Raw genomic sequence first — 6,170 nt, 5'->3', positions numbered from 1 at the left:
TTTAAAGACAGAAGAAAAGAATGAAGGTCCCAGCTCCCCACCCCTCGGATCTCGGCGCCTGCCTCGCTCTACGCTAACCAGGGTGCGTCGGCGGCGGGAGGGCACCTCTCGCTCGGATCCAGGGCTGGGGCTTCGGGCGGGCGTTTGCCCGGTTGTTCGAGGGGCAGAGGTTGGGTAGGGAGCTGGGGGGTCTGGCTCTGGCCTAAGTCGCATTTCTAGATTCCTCGGCCTCTCCTGGAAGGAGCCGGGACCCAGGGGCCTCGGGCCAAGGTCGCTGCCTAGCGCAGCGGCCTGGGGATCCAAGAGGTGGGGATGTCCAGGCGGTTCCCCCACCCGCCTGGAGACGCGGGTGGACGCGGGCGGGGGCTCTGCCGATCCAGGCGGGCCCGGGGGCCCACAAGTAGCAGTTTGGCGGTTCCAGATTTAGTGATTCTGCAGTAAAATCACAGGATTAGTCCCTGATTGAGATGTCTGTTCGTGAGATATTACAAAATTCATTATCACAGCTTTCTACTAACTCGATATGAAGTAACACAGATGGGATTTTATTAGTCCAGACTTCAAATGTTTACTTATGATAATTTCGGGGAAAATTTGCATGTCATCATCATTTCGATAATCTTTTTTTTTTTTTTTAACTTCTGAATTGGCTGCATTATTAGCCGGTAGCCAGAGATTTGCAGATGGTAACCGCAGATAGTTTTTATTTTTTAAAATAGTAAAATCTACAAAAGAAAAAGATCGGATTGCTCAGTGTAAAGTCAGTCGATTATTACACATTCTCCCCACCCCCACCCCCCCACTCCCACGCTTCAGTGCTGAAGACCAAACAAAGCAATACAAAACAAATCTTCAAGAACTCCTCTCTAAAGACTGAAAAGAAGGTCAAGGCATGTTCCTTAGCTCACTCCTACATGTCCTTGTGACTTGGGGATTTATTTTGCAGTCAAAATGAGTCCAGAGATTTGCACTTTTCCCCCCCTCATATAATGACCAAACCTGCTAGATGAATTGAATCTAAATAACTGGGGAAGGTAATTTTTTAAAAGAGACCTCCAATTCCCTCCCGCCTGCTGATCCTTAAACTTGCCCTGTCAAGACAAGTCTTACAAGACAAATTTGGCTGCGGGATTTAGAGAGGGGCTTCAGTGGCTAATCTCACAAATTAAGATGAGCAACTTTTCCTGTTGGGAAGTTGTTCTCACCCCAAAAGTTCATGTCCTGGTTGGAATGTATATGCCAGGCAGTCTTGTTTTGGTCAACTTGAGTTTTCTATTGTGAACTCACTAAAAAGCACAACACAGCTAATGGGAACACCCTGAACCACACCGGCTAATGCAAGCAGGCAAGCCCTAAGAAATAAAACAATTTGCTTAAAAATAATTTCTGATGATTGCCATAAGATGAAATTGTAGTAATGAAACATAGTCCTAATAATTCCACATCCTTTCACATTTCCCTCCTTTCCATTCACATTGTTATCCTATAACAAAATCTTTGATGAAAGTTTAAAACATGATAAGAACATATGTTTTAAATGAACTAAATTAGTGAGATTACTCAGTAAATTAATTTGCAGTGGGTAATCATTTAAGGAAATTAAAATACTGCTTAACACAGTTCTGTATTTTAGCAGATTAAGCCTTTTAAACCAATTAATATTGGTGATTTAGGAACACTTGGGGACAAACATGTTCAACTTGAGGAACAAAGCACCTGAATAATTTAAGTGTTGTTTTGCTGAGGTAGAGCAAAACATTTCATACATGAAGTAGCTATTTCATTTTTAGGCAAAGTTTGATAATTGAAACTTTGGATGCTTATTTTATGTAATATCAACAGAAATCCTCAGCCTATATTGCTTACGTGCTTTGTTTCCTTTACATAACTGGTATTTGTATTTTTAGATGGATTTCCTCCAAAATGATATTAAAAGCAACTTTAATTCTTATTAATGGCCTAAAAAGAATGTGAGGAAATATCTCTAAATCAAATTAATTTTTCATAAAATATTTTAGGATGTATGAACTCCAATGTTATTTTAATTCATGGTAGAAAAAGTTTTTTAAAAATTTTAGTTTAATAAGACATATTGCCTGCACAAATAAAATAAAAATCACAGGGCCCTATGATGGCTTGACATCTAAATTGCTAAGGAAAAGAAAATCATTAAATTGTAATAAAAAGAGGAACATATTTCTCAGATTTAGAATCATAATTTTTTCTGTACTGTATGGCTGGAAAATAGTCGTCTCCCCTGTATCCATTTAAAATGTGTCTCCCAAAGTGCAAGATTGCAGTTGACTGGTAATCAATTTAAAGGATTTATAATCCGAAGTAATTGTGTGAGCTTGGCATTCAGGCCTGGCTCCCAGGTAATTCGCTTGGGCCTGAGAGGTCACTAACTGCCAGTTAAGATGGAATCTTTTTTCCAATTGGTAACAATGGGAAGGGGGCTAATCTTCCAGTAGCTGAAACTTTGTACCCGGCCCTTTATCTTGAGAATGCTAATCCTCCGTCTGAGGATTTGTCCCTGCAGTGTTGGCACCAAGATTTAAGGGAAGATACCTCCTTTTAAATGCCAGCCATGGTCTCGCTTCCCACTCGACTTCAGCACCCCATAGATTGTTAGTGTCTGTGGCTGGGGACCAAAGGAACAGGGCTTTGCAAGGTCTGTTTGCCAACTGCGTTACCTCGGGGGGAAAGACAGCCCCCAACAGCCACAAATCACCTTCGGTGAAGATTCTCCAAAGTGGAACAAATTTCCAAACTCGCATTATCTCACATCCCTGCGGGAGAGACGGCCTCCACTTACCCGCTACCGGGAGAGAGCAGTCTGCGCGTCCCGCCGCGTCCCGGAGAGATTTCCAGCGAACCGAGACGCGGACTGCACCGCCGGCGCCCGAGAAGCCCGGGCCGAGAGGACTGCGGGGCTCCCGAGGGTGCCAAGTTCCGAGGGGGCTCCAAGGGCGCGCGGCGGCCTCCGGAATCTAGCCGTCACTGGCGGTTTCTTTCCGCTCTACTCCAGCTTTCTCGCTCGCTCTCGCACTCTCTCTCCCCTCCCTCGCTCTCATCCCTCTCTCTTCCCTCGGCTCCGACTCAGTGTGGGGAGTGACGTGACGTCAGCAGAGATTCCACCAAACTCCACTGCACAGTGGCGGGCGCGCGGGCGGGCGGGCGGCCGAGCCGGCAGCGCGGCGGGCGATCAAGGAGCGAGCGCGGCGCTCGGGAGGGCGCGGGGGGAGCCAGCAGGGGCGACGGGGAACCCGGCAGGAGCGGGAGGTGCAGGCCCGCGGGCCCGGGAGCCGGGAGCCCGAGGACGAGCCCGGGGAAGGAAACCAGGAAAGGGAGCCGGGCAGGGCGCTCAGACAGGCGCAGACTGAGCAGCAGGCGCGAGCACTCCCACTGTGGAAAGGAGGACGAGAAGGGAGGATGGGAAGGAGGAGAAGAAAAAGGAATCTGCGCCAAACCGGGAGTTCTCATAAATCAGAGGGGAAGGGCAAGGGCGTAGGGGAGCCGTCGGGGAGAAACGTTCTCCTCGAGTGTGTGTGTGTGTGTGTGTGTGTGTGTGTGTGTGTGTGTAAACCCGGACGGGAAGGGAGGGAGGGACAGAGAAAGTGGCCTAAGAAATGGAACAAAGGACAGTACGCCTGGGTTTGTTTGGGGGCGAGGCTTGCAGGGTGTGAGTTTGAATATGCCTGTGTGTGACCTTCTTTCAGGCCTTGCAAGGGTGAGGAAAGAGTTCATAGATAGCAGGGATTGCGGAGGAAGGCAGGAAGCTGGAGAGAAGGTTGCGGGATGGGGGAGAGAGGATGGCAGGAGAAATCTGGAAAAGTGGGATGAGCAGGGGGGTCGGTGGGATGGCTGAGTTTGGGAAGAAGGTAGGAGGGAGACAGCTAGAAGGGAGCTACCGGCTCGTCCTCCGAGGAAGGCCCAGCACCGCCGGCGGCGACACCGGGCCGAGGTCAAGGCGAGTGGACCGGGGCGCACAGCACCCGGTGTCTGCGCGCAGGTGGGCACGGCCGCGCACTGACCGGTGTGCACCGAGGGATTGCGCTGGACAAGGCTCCGGTGCTCATGGACTCTAGAATTTCCTCTGCTGTACTTACACTCAACAAGTTCACTCCGGGTCACGGCTATCTCATTTTTTAAAATGACGAGGTTAAGGTTCCTGGCGGGCATGGTATTAAATTGCAAGGGATGGCAGTGGGGGTGGGAAGGGAAGCTCCCCTCAAACCCACATTTACTCCTAAAAATCGAAGAACGTGTGAAAACAGAAGGGTAAAAACAGAAGGGGCATTTGCCCCTCGCTCCCCGAAGCGTGCCCTACTTCTAAACCCTGATTTTCCGATTTCTTGACTCCAGCAAGGGCTTGTGTTTTGGTGGCCAGAAGATATTTTTGCTGTGCCCTGCCTTTGAGTGGTAGAACTATAAACACCATTCGCTGGAAGACCAGGTGGGAAGGCTCTGCCAGGCAAATTGGACAAAGTTCTTTCAGTCTCTAGGGCATCCTGTTAGTGTAGGTTTTTGGAAAGTATGGGAAAACAACCACAGCTCCTGGTCCTATATTCTCACCAATATTATTTCCTGCACAGGAGCAAAACTCAACCAGGCCCACTATGAGAGAGGCCCCCCATCTCTCGGTCTCAGGAGAGGATAAAATCCCCTCTAAAAGTTGTATTGCTCTTCCTACATCAATATAGCAAATCTCGCAATTTTAAGAAAATATAATGACGCCGGGAGAATGTGTGTGAAATATATACATCTTTGAAAGCCTGGCGTTTAAAATAACCCAGGTCACCATATAGGTGCTGGGCTTTCCCTACATTTGGGAGCTGTCTGGAATATGTTATGTGTTTTCTTGAATTACTCCGTGTTTTGAATTCATTTGAGTTAGCAGTAAAAACAGGCAAACAAACTTGCTCAATTTGTTTTGAGTGCTAAATCCCTTCACTTTGAAACAGCTAACAGTCGACAGATGGACTCATTTTATGGAAAGGGTTAGCCTCTTCAGCCAGGAAGAAAACTGACGAGAGGTCTAGATTTTTAAGCCATTTCTAACCTCCACATAACATCCGTGAAAACTCAAACTTTCTCTCTTTACCGGTGGAAATTCAAGACAGTTTTATTTAAGGGGAGAGAAATGAGGGGGAAATGCCCACGTGCTGTTTTTACTTTTATTTCCCCTCTGTCTTGGAGGATTTGTATTTCTGATTTCTGAAATCGTGCTGAGGCAAGAAAATCAAATTTCTCCAAGTCTTACGACTGAAATCTAAGGTCACAACATATCACATAATTTAGTCCAAGAAAGACATTTTCCTCTCTACCCATTAAAGATTTTTTGCCGCCTCCCCAGCCCCCTGAGTTATGGGTTAATGTCTGCCTCCTTCTTTTCTTTTCATTTTTATAGAGATTAAGAGACGCTCAGAGCAGAACAGCCTCGCCTTCATCTGGAGGCAAGGATGGAGAATCTCACGGAAAAATGGGGAAAGAGTGAGAAAACCAGAGACAAGAGTCAGAGACGCCCGGGGAGACGGAAAGAGAAAGGACTGCGCTGGAGAGACGCGCAGATAAGCGCGTGCCACCCCCTCCCCCTTTCAGTATCCCGAGGTTTGCAAACCCGGGCTGGATGGAGGGGCTCTGGGAAGCTCACACTCCCCTCGCCCCCCTTCTGTCTGGAGTCTCGCCCGCCAAGGGCTGGTTAACCCCAGTCCCGGCCGCCGCAGACACCGCGCCGAGCTTTTGGGTCCTCGCCTCGCCCAGCGCCAGTGCAGCTGAAGTGAGCAGCTGGTGGGAAATGCAAATGGCTCCTGGAGAAATAGAAGATACAGAATGATTCTCATTCCCTCTTCGAGTGTGTGGAAGGAGCTGGACATACGTTTCACGCTCCTAATCCTTCTTTTACATTTTTAGTCATACTCCTATTAAACAACTAATTAATGCCCAGAACCACCAGGGAATACATTAGGCATGCAGAGGAAAGGCAGGGTGCTGGTGTGTGTGTGTGTGTGTCTGTGTGTGTGTGTGTGTGCTACAAACCACCGAGCTGGTCTAAGACGTGGATTTCAGGTTTTTCTCTCGTCGGAGCAGAAATGGAAGAGTGGGCCCTGGCGATTGTATTTAGATTCCGATTACTTCAAATTAGAAGGGGGTGGAGGGAGCGTTCAAGC

The sequence above is a fragment of the Capricornis sumatraensis genome, chromosome 7 (genome assembly GCF_032405125.1).
Source record: "Capricornis sumatraensis isolate serow.1 chromosome 7, serow.2, whole genome shotgun sequence".
NCBI classification, from domain to species: Eukaryota; Metazoa; Chordata; class Mammalia; order Artiodactyla; family Bovidae; genus Capricornis; species Capricornis sumatraensis.
Note: the sequence above shows the minus strand (reverse complement) of the source record.